Below are 14,539 nucleotides of genomic sequence, written 5' to 3'. Positions count from 1 at the left end.
AGGTTTCGAAATGAAAGTCGTAGATATCGTTAAACTGTAAATATACATAAAAAGAACGCCCAAATCTGATTTCATATGAGGAAGTTATGATTTTTCGAAGTTTAAGAATAGCAGTAGACAGCTAAAAACTCGAAATAGAGATCGAACGATTTTTAGCCGACGCAATCTAAACGAAAGTCGAAGGTCTCAACAAGAGCATCGCAACGGTAAAAAGACAGACGAAAACGGACATCGGATAGAGGAGTTATGGATTTTTAACGGACTTTATCGGTCCCGGCCTATTAAAAATATATTATTAAAAATAAAGTCAAAACTAGCCGACGGAGTCTAAATGAAAGTTGTAGAGCACAGTCTCACCTACGCGTGGATATAAAGAACGCGGAAAACGGAGCTCGTACGCAAAAGTTACGGAATTTAGAAGTTGGAAATCCAAATTACGCCCAGCGTAATTTGGGTTACGCCCAGCGTACTCAGACGCAGAGCCCCGTCCCATCGGCTGGCAGGCTAGCTAGACTCAAGTCGTAAGCGCTGAAGACTCCGGAGTACGCCCAGCGTACCCCTAGAGTACGCCCAACGTACGAGGATTTCCAACACTATAAATAGAGTGCATGAGGTCCGGGTTTTTGGCACTCAACACTCAAACCTCTCTCACTTTCACACCCTCTTGAGCTCCAGAGACTACCCCGACGCCCTCGATTCCATACCCGAGCCCCGATGAGAGTTCTACGCTCCCAAGATTCCCGAGAAACCCGAAGAAGCAGCTTTCCGCAGTCGAAGTTCTGCTCGATTCTCGTCTCACTCTCTTCAAACTAATCAAGTGAGTTCATACCCCCTTTTCTACCATTTTAAATGCTTTTGAAAGGCTTTTATTACTATTCGAGGGAGAATACAAGTAAAAACGCAACTTTAATCGCATGAAAACATCGAACTTTTGGGTATACATTGCATGATGTTTTTATAACTATCGAATGGTTTAGTTAACATATAGACATCTTACACTACTTTACCCACCTTTGGGATACAACATGGTTTGTAAATGAAAATATGTTTTATTTATAAATACGTATGCGTTTTCATACCAAAAGCGAGCATTTCAACTACAACATTTTATATTCATGGGAATATATACATTACTACTATGGTTTTGACAATACTATGGAAAAACGATAACTTTACGAATACAAACATACTCCTTGTAATACGTGACTTAATTGAGAATTCGTGAGACAACATCTTCACTATAACTTTCAAGGTACTATAGTAAGTCCTATCTTATAACCAGAATCTCCCGTCCGGAGAGTGTGGCAAGTGTGTATAGATCTATACGGGACTAATGATCCCGCACTCTGACTGCTAGCTATAGTCTGCGCGGTGACAAGTGTCATAACGTTTTGACGCATGAAGAACGTCGCTGCAGGCAAATATGATAGTATGGTTATGAGAACTCAACAAATATACGATTAATGTAGTATTATGTTTTTACGGGAAAAGTAATATTTCATTTTACTTTTACGTACCTCAACAATCTTCAAGTAGTTTTATTATTATAATAAGACTATACAACAACATTTTTAGCATGGTATAGTGCTTACAGTTTATGGTCTTGAACCTTTAAGACTGCTTTTACACTTTTAGGAAAATAAGGGATTTTCCTGGTTCGATACATACATTTTGTACACGAACGAAATTGCTACACAACTTATACGAAAATATGGGATTTTATGGAAATACATACACGAACTTTCGAATGGCATACATTTACTCAAAACACTGCTTATGAACTCACCAAATTAATTGTTGACACTTTTTCTTTGAAATAACTTGTAATCTCAGGGAATCCCTAAGGCAGGTTGTCAGCAATCTTTTGAAGATTAACGCGATGGCGTTACTTGCATATTTTTGAAACATGATTTGTGTAATCAACTTTTGAACTTGTATTTGATACAATCATGTAAACTTTTCAATTTATGTAATATGGTGGTGTGTACTTTCTTTACTATACAATTGTTGTGATACCGGACATGATGTCCTCCGCCCCCGAACGTTTCCGCCGTTCAGGTTTGGGGGTGTGACAGATTGGTATCAGAGCTTTGTTTATAGTGAACTAAGTATATCAAAACCAATTTTTGATATACAACTATGAACACAACTGGGCAAAAACACTATGATTTAGAGTCGTACTTTTTAAAAAAAAAATATTTATAAAGTATACATGCATTCATTTCATACTAGAGCCGGTATCATAATAAAGACGATAGAGAAGTATTATAGACAAGTTGTGCAGTGCAGATATGCCTTGGAACATGTGATCGGAACTCGGATGGATATAGCCTGATCAACTATATTTGTCCAAGAGCCGACTAACGTGTGCCAAGGAGTAGCTGTAGTGGACGACAAGTCTAAAACTTACCAAGAACATAACTTTTTAGAACCAAACAATACACTTAGAATACTATAGGAGTATTTTATCTGATAGTTTAAACCTCGATTTGCCAACTTATATGCATTAGCTTTAGGCAATTTTCATATCTCTATTCTCGTACAGACACAATGGCCGGATTCCATATCCAGGGAGACCCCTACTATCCAAATCAAGGTAACGGTGGTTGGTTAGAAGAAGATCCGGAAGAAGACCCAGCGGGGGTCGAAGAGGAATAAGAACCCATGGAGGAGGAAGAGGAAGAGGCTAACGGAACAGATTCGGAGCCGGAAGTAATCAACCCACCAGTTGCCCGACCCCCTGCAATCAGAATGGGTTATCAGGGACCCACTCCTGTCTGGGGAAACCATATCCACCATTGGAGCCAACAATAAGGATGACGCCCTCCCTTCAGCATGTGTCGGGACTTCTACGATGTCAGTGGTGGGAGTTCAGCCGATCGCGCACTTCCTGTCCTCGTGGGCAAGATAGCCAACCAAACTAGAAATCGGGAGTCCAAGCAGTCCGAATTCGGGATATCAATGCTGCTGTTCAGGGTAACGCATCTGATATCCGTCGCCTAGACGATCTACACGAGGATACCCAACTCCACACGGGGGCACTTCAAAGCCAAATGGAGGCAGCACTTGAGGAGATAAGAGAAATGAAGGAACAACAGGCGATCTTTGAAAGGCGCCTAATGGGAGCCAAACAAGCGGACGCGAAGTCTAGTTCCAAGCGCAACATGCATCGCAAGTAGGACTTGCACGACTCCCAAAATTTTGTTATAGATTAGGAACTCGGGTAAAGTTTTTACTTTCCTTAACCTTGTAATCGGAGACCTTTAGATAGGTCAAATTTTTCCTAACCACAAGGATGTAACGCGCCATATGTTTAATATATACGAAGTATTTCCTTAATTAAACACTTTGCATACCCCTCAAATTCATAAGTTTATTTGTTATATAAACTCTCTTTATGAATCGAACTCAAAAACCTTGTTTAAGGATAAACCAAATTTCTGATATAACTAACTCGCTAATGCGCAACTTCCAATCATCAAAGACTTATAGTCTTCAATTTTTTTTAACAGAACGATGCCTCCTCGTAGATCACCATGCAGAAACGCAACCCCAACACCTCAAACCTTAAACGAAACATTTATAGTGGAAATGACAAACGGTAAAACTGAAGGCGCTAAAGAAATATACTTAAACTGTACCCTTTCGCTAAACAACAAGTCTTTCCCAGTCAACCTCATGCCAGTCTCAATAAAAAGTTTCGACGTCATCATAGGCATGGACTGGCTATGTTCTCATCGTGCGGATATCTTATGTTACGAAAAGGCCGTTCGCCTTAATCTGCCAAATGGCGAAACCCACATGATATATGGTGACAAACCCAATACCCCTCTTCGTATTATCTCTTGTATTAAGGCCCAGAAGTATTTGCGCAAGGAGTACCACGCGTTTTGGGCACATGTAGTAGATGTGAAGCGAGAAGTTGAAGACATTAAGAATGTGCCGGATGTATGTGATTTTCCCGATGTATTCTCTGAGGATCTTCCAGGAATACCACCTACAAGACAAGTAGAGTTCAGAATTGACCTAATCCCTGGAGCCACACCAGTAGCCAAAGCACCGTATCGATTAGCCCCAGCGGAAATGCAGGAACTATCCAGCCAATTAAATGAACTACTCAACAAGGGATTCATCAGACCGAGCTTCTCGCCTTAGGGAGCGCCAGTTCTGTTCGTGAAAAAGAAGGATGGATCATTCAGGATGTGTATCGATTACCGGGAACTCAACAAACTCACCATCAAGAACCGTTCTCCCCTACCCCGAATCGACAATTTGTTTGACCAACTCCAAGGAGCAAACTACTTCTCCAAGATCAACCTAAGATCGGGATATCACCAACTACGGGTCCTGGAAAATGATATTCCCAAGACGGCCTTCCGAACAAGATACGGTCACTACGAATTTGTGGTAATGCCGTTCGGATTAACCAACGCCCCCGCTGTATTCATGGGGTTATTCCTGGACAAATTTGTGATTGTATTCATAGATGACATACTTATTTATTCAAGGAGCAAAGAAGAGCATGGCCAACACCTAAGACAAGTCTTAGAAACATTACGAGCTGAGAAGCTTTATGCAAAGTTCTCAAAATGCGAGTTCTGGATTAGGAAGGTGGACTTCCTAGGTCACGTGGTCAGAAAAGAAGGAATCCACATGGACCCTTCTAAGATAAAGGCTATTAAGAACTGGGATACGCCTACAACACCTACCGAGATTCGCCAATTCCTAGGCCTCGCTGGCTATTACCGCAGGTTCATACAAAACTTCTCCAGCATTGCCAAACCTCTTACCTCCCTGACTCAGAAGGGTGTAGCCTATAAATGGGGAGAAAAACAAGATGCAGCATTTCAGACATTGAGGCAAGCCCTGTGCAGTGCACCCATTTTGTCTCTTCCAGAGGGGACAGAAGACTTCGTAGTATATTGCGATGCTTCCAATCAAGGACTGGGATGTGTGTTAATGCAGTGAGGTAAGGTTATTGCCTACGCCTCTCGACAACTGAAAACTCACGAAGTCAACTACACCACCCACGACTTGGAACTGGGAGCGGTAGTGTTCGCTCTAAAGATCTGGAGACACTACCTATACGGTACGAAGTGTACTATATTCACAGAACACAAAAGCCTTCAACACATATTCGAACATAAGGAGTTAAATATGAGGCAACGACGTTGGGTTGAGCTACTCAATGACTACAAATGTGAAATTCGTTATCATCCGGGAAAAGCCAATTTGGTGGCAGATGCTCTTAGTCGTAAGGAGTACTCTGGAAGGAGAGTGAAATCATTAACCATGACAATCCATTCACACCTGTCAAAGAAAATCAAGGAGGCTCAACTGGAAGCCTTGAAACCAGAAAACATGATGGGTGAAGCACTTAAAGGGATGGACAAAAATCTGGAGATCAAGGGTGACGGAGTACGCTACCTCATGAACCGAATCTGGACACCGAAGTTCGGTGGGTTCAGAGATATGGTTATGGCAAAAGCACACAAGACCCCATACTCCCTGCACCCAGGTTCAGATAAAATGTATATGGATCTCAAACAACTCTACTGGTGGCCAAATATGAAAGCAAAAATTTCTACCTATGTGGGCAAGTGCCTGACTTGCGCCAAAATCGAAGTAGAGCATCAGAAGCCCTCAGGTCTACTCCATCAACCCGAAATACCCGAATGGAAGTGGGAGCAGATTTCCATGGACTTCATAACAAAGCTACCCAAAACTCAGGATGGTCACGATACCATTTGGGTGATCGTTGATAGGTTAACCAAATCTGCTCACTTCTTACCAATCAAAGAGACCGATAAGATGGAGAAACTAACACGAACCTACATCCGAGAAATCGTACGACTTCATGGAGTACCGAAATCCATCATCTCAGACAGAGACAGCAGATTCACCTCAAGGTTCTGGCAAACACTACAAAAGGCTTTGGGTACAAGGCTAGACATGAGTACGACCTATCACCCTCAAACTGACGGGCAGAGTGAGAGAACGATCCAAACTCTGGAGGACATGTTACGAGCATGTGTTATCGACTTCGGTAAAAGGTGGGACATTCACCTACCATTAGTCGAGTTTTCCTATAATAACAGTTATCATACTAGCATCAATACTGCTCCTTTCGAAGCCCTTTACAGCCGCAAGTGCAGATCACCCCTGTGTTGGGTAGAAGTGGGCGACACACAGTTAGCAAAAGGTCTAGTCCCTGATAGCACTCTCACTGGTCCGGAAATTATTCGGGAAACAACTGAAAAGATCGTTTAAATTAGGGAACGACTGAAAGCCTCGAGAGATAGACAAAAGAGCTATGCTGACAAAAGACGAAAACCCTTGGAATTCCAGGTTGGTGACCGCGTGTTACTGAAGGTCTCACCCTGGAAAGGCATGATACGCTTTGTGAAGCGTGGAAAACTAAACCCAAGGTACATTGGACCTTTCGAAATAATATCAAGAATTGGTCCGGTAGCTTACAGACTTCAACTCCCAATCGAGCTTAACAAAGTACATCCAGTGTTTCACGTATCTAACCTCAAGAAGTGTCTATCCGACGAAACTCTTGTAATTCCGCTCGATGAAATCGAGCTTAAAGAAAACCTTAACTTTGTGGAAGAACCCGTCGAGATCATGGATAGGAAAATCAAATGAACTAAACAGAGTCGCATACCGATAGTGAAGGTCCGCTGGAATGCTAAGCGAGGACCTGAATTCACTTGGGAGCGAGAAAATCAAATGCAACAAAAATACCCGCATCTCTTCCCTAGTCCATAAACACTTATCTTGTAAGTTAATTTCAGGACGAAATTCCCTCTAACGGGGGGATGATGTAACAACTCGTTATTTCATATCAATGTAACGACTTAAAAGTCAACTTTTGTAATCTCTTTTATGAATTAATAAAAGTAGCGTAAAAAATGAAGTATTCAGAAAGCTCAGTTTGAGTATACCCAGAGGAAAATATTGTAATAAGGTTTCTAAAAATATAAAGAACACAAAAATCCGAGTTATAACGAAGAAGTTATGACCATTTAAAAATCTATAGCAATACCGGTAAAACGCTAAGAAACGTAAAATGCGAAGTTTCAATAAAATACTTGAAGAGTATTAAACTCTAAGATCGATTAGATCTTTCAACAGGTTAAACAATGATTAACAAACAAACAAGTTAAACAAGACAAGAAACACAATGTAGAATCAAGATGTGCTTAATGATTCAAATGTAGTCACGCCTCAGCAGAGCTCGACTAAGAACTTCCACTGTAGAGGCGTGCTAGGGTTACGTACAATGAAGGAAAATGATCAAAAGCCTTAATTACAAAGATGCATGCATGCACCTTAAATACTAAAACCCTAGAAGAAATAAACTCACGGTTTGGACAGGCCCAAACCGGAATACAAAAGTACTAATTGGACCGAGCCCAAGACGCAACACTTCGGGTCTCAACAATCTCCCCCTTTGCGTCATTGGAGCGAGATTTTCACTTCGGTGGCAGTGTAGTGGTCCGTTTTACAACTTTGAACAGTCTTGGAATGATGGCCAAAAGTGTTTGTCTGAAGACCATATACCAACTCAACATATCAGAAAATAACTTCTTATCCTCTTCACTGTTCTTATCACATCCATGAATAATCTCAAGAATATGAGTTAAACAGGAGTCGGAAAAGAGGTGCTTGTCAGCAAGAGTGAAGACACACTTCTGCCCTTCACGCCTAAGGAATAGAACAGTTTGGGTTTGAGGATCAATTTGTCCACGCACCATGGAGTCAATGTTGCTCGGTTTCCCAGTGGGTTTGACTGTTGGTTTCTTTCGAATGGCTTAGGCAATCTCCTGATCCATCTTGGCAACTTCGTGAATGTAACAGACAAGCATTCTCTTGATATGATCAATAATAGGTTGATATTCATTGGGATTGGACAACAAAATATTATTCAGAAGAATCCAATCATGTGGATTCAGATTGGGCAAATCAGCAAGTGTAATGGAATGGGCCGAACCATCTGAACCCCTGGTAATCTTGAGTTTGACAATGATGAATTTGCCTGTCGGAGTGGGCTTGAGGACTTTGACAGTGGTGATCTTCCTGCTGCTCCAAGTCAGATACTGAGGCTTTGAAAATTCATGATAGTAGTTGAGAAGATCTTGATCAACAATAGGATCTGGAGAGGGAGTAGCAACAGTCGATTTGAAGCAGTGAAAAATGAAAGCTTTTCGAGTGATATGCATATCGAATTGGCAGTCTTTCGTGTTTTCAACTGCAAAGGACATGACAGGCTCCAATGAGTGAGAGCTAGGAGCATCAATAGCTTCTCTTCTGAGCCGTTCCAGGGAAAGGATGGGAAATTTTAATTTTCTTTGCTCAAGCAGTTTTGCTTCTCTCTCTTTAGCCATATCTTGTTCAATTCTTTCTTTGATTTGTTGAGGAGTGGGTTTGGCTTTGAATGCACTTGAAATAGGAGTTGCGTCTTCAATATCATAAATGTCATCTTCTTCGCCAGTCTCACCAACCTCTTTGCCTTTGTCATGAAGACCCGAACCCGAAGCTTCTTTTCCTTTCGGTTGAACAGGTTTCGGTGGTTGTGATGTCGGTTTCGGTGGTGGAGATGACAATTGCTTTACTTCTCCCCCTTGTTTCGGAGGGACCACTGACTCCGGAACACCCTCAATATGACTAAGAATGTCTAGTGCAGGTCGTAGTTTTTCAGCCAGATGGTGTTGGATGGAGTAAGTAAGGACGGAGTCATGAGCTTCAAGGAGATGAAGGAGAATAGAGTGGACATCACCAATAGAACTTTTGATGGTAGACCTTTATGAATGAAGAGTATCGAGGTCCGTTTTTGCTTGATGAAGTTGTAGTGCCTGGGATGAAAGCTGAGTGGATTTGAGGGCAAGATTTTCCTTTATTTTGTTGTCCATGGCAAGATCATTATGTAGCGTGTCTAAACGCCCTGATAAAACAGATTGAAATTGGGCCTGATCAGACAAGAGAGCTTTGCGAAAGCCATCAAAGTGATCCTTCTCTTGTTGAAGAGAATCAGTGAGATTTTGAACCGAAGCATTAACAGTGTTGGCATTGACCTCGGCTGCACCCCGAAGCGACTCAAGAAAAATTGTGGCGTCACGAACAACTCGATCAACCTTTGAAGTCGCGTCTGAACAGGTTTTGATAGAAGCATCAATGGAAGAAGAAGCTTTGGATAAAAAGGCTTCATGATCCTTAAGCATTGGACCCACGAGAGTGTGCAGATCAGGAGCATTGTAGGAAGAGGATGAGGCCATCAGATGATCGAGCTTGACATGAAGCTCCTTGAGATACCTTTTGGTGACAGGGGCATCATCATCCTCATCACTTTGCACTCGATAAGGGCTGTAGTAGAAAGAGTCATAATCCACCCCTTCGCCTCCAAGTACAGTATTTGTTTCAGTTGAGGGAGTAGGTGAGGGTGGTTTGGTAGTAACAGGAGGTTCTGTTGTGTTGGTTGTGGTGGCAGTTGCCTCAGAGAGTATTGGTGGTGGAAGAGGAGTAGTTGTAGTAGGTTGAGAGGTAGTGAGTGGAGGGATGGGGGAAGTTGTAACCGGAATGGAAATAGAAGGTGTGGAAGGTGGAACTGATACCGCATGTTGGGGTGAAGATGGATGTGAACCACCATGGACCGAATCAACATCATCTGATGAGGAGCTTTCGCTTTCACTTAGTTGTCTGTTCGGTTGCTCATCGGAGGGAGCATAGTGTGAATCACTTGTGGAGACCTGCTTCGCCCTCTTGGCAGCCTTCTTAGTTTTCTTTTTATTTGGTTGAGAGGGATCAGGCTTGTCAGATTTGTGCTTCTTTGGAGTGGAAGCTTTTGATGAAGTTCCCCCTTTCTTGGACTCATGCCTTTTCCCTCGCTTGGCAGGACGATCAGCATCTTCAAGTGATTTGAGCATTTCAGGAGTGAGCTCCCTAGGGCCAGAGGAAGGGAGTTGTTTGTATTCATTCATGACTTTGCTTTCGCTTGAGACACAGGCGTACATGGATTCAGGGACTGAACCATTGAATGGGAATTTGGAGGGATCAGTGACAATGATCTTAGTGGTGTGAAAAGTGGCGATGGAGGACATCAAAGAGTCCGCCACGATAGGGACATGGAAGCGATCCATTGCTCACTGGGTGACAATGGTCCAAAAACGGCCACAAGAGACCTCTGAATGTCGAGACGTCGAAGAGAGACTCTGAACAAGCTGAATCCATAAAGTATTGTCATGAATATTTTACTAGCTCCATCTAAACCAGCAACCCTTTCAGATAGACCTTTGAACAGCAGAGTGAACAATCCGTTCCATTGAGGAGGAAGACAAGACTTTTTCACCTTTGTCACCGCTGTTAAGAGCTCAGTGTATCCCATATTGTAGAACATGGATAATAGTTGGGTAGTGGTGATGGATTCTGGATTGACCATTGACGCTTCATAGGAAAGCCCTAGCAGGGAGCAGAAACGATTTTTTGGAGATGGGGGTCTTCTGATCAAGAAGGTTAAAGCAGATTCTCTCGTTCACCTTGTCGTATACAGCAGTCGAGTAAACTTGAGTGAGGAATGACATTGGAACAACCTCGACCTTCGTCAGAGCTATCACAAGTGGGGAGTATTTGAGATACTCCACCACTTGGAGCATGTAGGGATCATATGCAAAAGGGGTCACTTCAATCAGCAAATTCTGGTTCGGCTTGATAGTGAGTAGGACTGATCGAACAGGGGTTTCGTGAACTGATGATGATTCCGCCATTGTTGAACCTTGAGAGAAAAAGAAGATGAACAGTGAAGAAATCGCCTTGAATCGCTTTGATACTTGAGAGAGAATGAGAGTGGTAAAGTGGATAGAAGTGTCAGTCGAAACCCTTATAGCGGATAGGATGGAGAGAGAAAAATCAGGGCCAAAGATTTCGCCCTTTTTATGAATCGTCGCCTATTAATGTGGATTAGACAGCTACGAGCCCGATAAAGTAGGCGTTGATGATTATCTTGTGTAACCGTTGCAGAATGATGCGCTACTCCACACGTTTCTCTCTTTTCAAAAATTAAACGATTAGACTTCTGTTGACTCAGCTCTTATTCTTAGGATTGAACCGTCAACGTGCTAGTCTCTATGATGACTCATCCCTTATCCCGGTCACTTCGCTTGCAAAGCAAAATATTGCTTTTTAAGGACTGAAGCTATATAACGAGAAATAGCTTATACAGAACCGAACCAGACTTTTGGAAAATCAAAGATTTTCGTGCAAGATAGTGTCAAAGATAAAGAAATAAAGCAAAGTTTTTGTGGGATTTGGTGATGTCAATGAAGACATGAAACAGTGGATCCCGGGCACGAATCTCTTCCTTCAAAGTCAAGAGAGACTTCAAAGTGTCTGTTTGGTTTCCCGTTGAAATACGATCAAGTACTTGTTAAGAAGGAATGAAAGGCATCTTTATATAAAGCTATTAAGGGTGGCTTTCGCTTCAATTCAGTTTTTGGTTCTTGACATAAGACCGAAAGCGAAAGAAGTACTTGTGAGACCGATGTGGTCTGTTGAACAAGTAGGTTTGGAATATTTTCAGTGACTTTTTGGAAACTTAAATAAGAAATCTCAAAGAAAAATTAAAAATTGGATCCTATGGGAAGAAAAGTCTTGGATAAAGACAAGTTCATAAGGATCGCTCAAAAACAAAAAGAGATTTCCATGGTGAAAGCTAGAACATTTAATTGTTCACCGTCAATGCATTATTGGTATTGAATGTTGGGCTTCACTTAGCACGTAGTGACACAAAACTAAGATCATTAACACAGATGTTGTGTAACCATAAACCTCAGTGGTAATTGCTGAGAATCTCAAGGGTTACATTCATGAAACGAGATGTGATGGAGAAAATAGTTTGAGGTGGTTAAGGAACCGAAAGTACCTCTGCTATAAAAGTAGGACCAAGCAGAAAACTCTAAACTCAATATGAGAAGAATAAGGTAGCTCATGATCAGAGTGAATTTGACATCCTGGTTGGGAAGACATGATTTGTATATATCAAGTCATTAAGGCTTCACTCAAGATCGTTAGAGGCTTCGGTCGACATGCAACAACATGCTTCTAGGGACACTTAACTAGTGCATAGAAGGAAAATATACCTGCCCCATCTTCTTCGTCGAGAATAAACATTACACTTATAAGTAATTAATGCAAAAGAAAAAGAAAAATATTTTTGTATTTTTGAGAAATTTTCTGAAAAGAACAAAAATGGAAAATATTTTTGGATTTATATAAAAAAATTGCCTAATTTTTTTTTTGTATTTTATGAAAATAAAAAGAATAAAAGAAAACCAAAAGTATACAACCGAAATTATCACCTTGAGAAATGAAGTGAACAGAATTCAGTAGAACCGGACCCGAAATAGACCGAGCGTTCGGTTCATTTCGGTTCCCGGGTGAACCGAACCCGAAATAGACCGAGCGTTCGCTCTATTTCGCTTCCAACTTTTAATGAAGCTAAGGTGATTTTGGTACGGATTCAGCTTCCATCATACCTAAGCCTTGTAGAATCTTATTAAAACTTGTTTCTGGTAAGGCCTTGGTGAAGATGTCTGCTAATTGATCAGTGGTTCTTACGAAGTGAATTTCTACATTTCCATCTTCCACATGATCCTTGATAAAGTGATACCTCAGTGTTATATGCTTTGTCTTTGAGTGTTGCACTGGGTTATGACAAATCCTAATTGCACTTTCAGAGTCGCAATATAGTGGGATTTTCTTCATGTTCAGGCCATAATCTCTGAGTTGGCTTTGAATCCAAATGACCTGGGACGTGCATGATGCAGCAGCAATGTACTCAGCTTCGACTGTTGATAAAGAGACGCATGTTTGTTTCTTCGACTGCCAGCTAACTAGTTTGCCATCTAGAAATTGACATCCTCCGGTTGTGCTTTTTCGATCCAGTCCACATCCTCCTAAATCAGCGTCTAAGAAAGCTTGAACAAAGAATCCTGAGTTGGCTAGATACCATAGACCGAGAGAGGTGGTTCGCTTCAGATATCGAAAAATATTCTTCACTGCCAGCATGTGTGGTTCGCGTGGGTTAGCTTGAAACCTGGCACAGTAACAAACAGAAAACATAATGTCTGGTTGACTAGCTATTAGATATATTAGAGATCCTATCATTTGACGATAGAGTGTCATATCAACAACTGGTTTTTCCAAAGATGGTGTTAACTTTGTGCCAAACGCCATTGGAACCTTCACCTTTGAATCTCCCTTCATTCCAAACTTGTCTGGTAAGGATTTTGTATACGCCTCTTGATTAATGAAAATGCCTTCGGGTCTCTGTCTTATATTCAAACCAAGGAAAAAGTTAATCGGACCCATTGAGCTCATTTCAAATTTAGTTTCCATCAATTTTCTAAATTCAGCAGTTAAGCTTGGATTTATGGAACCGAAAATGATATCATCAACATAAATTTGCACTATCATCAGGTGGTTACCCTCTTTCTTACGAAAGAAGGTTGGGTCAACTGAACCATGTTTAAATCTGGACATTTTCAAAAATCGAGTAAGAGTTTCATACCATGCTCTGGGAGCCTGCTTGAGGCCATAGACAGCCTTGTCGAGAATGTAGCGGTAATCTGGATGTTTCTCGTTTACGAAGCCTGGCGGTTGCTCAACATACACCGTCTCTTCAAGTTCTCCATTGAGAAAGGCACACTTCACGTCCATTTGGTAGACTTCAAAATTCTTGTGTGTAGCATAAGCAAGAAAGATTCGAACTGACTCTAATCTTGCTACTGGAGCGAAGGTCTCTTCATAATCTATACCTTCTTCTTGACAATACCCTTTTACTACCAACCGAGCCTTGTTGCGAATTACATTCCCTTCCTTGTCCATTTTATTCCTAAAGACCCATTTTAGCCCTACAACCGAAGCATCTTTTGGAGTTGGAATCAGTCGCCATAATTTATTTCGTTCAAACTCATTCAGCTCATCTTGCATAGCTTGTACCCAATCAGAGTGTTCAAGAGCTGTATTCACCGTCTTCGGTTCTACTTTGGAGACGAATGAGTTGAACATACAGAATTCTACTTGAGAGAATAATGCAGACTGTTTAGCTTTCTGCTGTGATCTGGTTAAGACTTTTTCAGAGGATTCACCAATGATTTGACTTCGTGGGTGATCTTTGGTCCATTTGATGAGGGGTGGGTAATTTGGATCACAAGAAGGATCCAATTCTGCATTAACTTCTTCTTCGAATTCAGATTGAGTACCGTTATTGTTTGCGTTTGCATTCTCCCCCTCGAATGATGATTCGAGCTCTATTTCTGGTTCAGAATGCTCCCCCTCAATCAGACTTTCGGTTGGACTTGATGAGAATGGATTCTCCCCCTGGAACACTGAATCTTGGGTATCTGGAGTAAATGAACCCTCCCCCCTGAACATGTGAAGGATCTTCTCGAGGTTCGCTTGTTACTGGCATTTCAGTCGCTTTCGGTTGTTCTTATGACATCTTCTTAGCAGCTTCGTCAATGATTTGCTTCAGGTTGTC

This window comes from Lactuca virosa, chromosome 2 (genome assembly GCF_052849685.1).
Source record: "Lactuca virosa cultivar CGN04683 chromosome 2, Lactuca_virosa_CGN04683_v6, whole genome shotgun sequence".
Classification (NCBI taxonomy): Eukaryota; Viridiplantae; Streptophyta; class Magnoliopsida; order Asterales; family Asteraceae; genus Lactuca; species Lactuca virosa.
The sequence above is the reverse complement of the archived record's forward strand: the minus strand, read 5'-3'. Positions refer to the sequence as shown.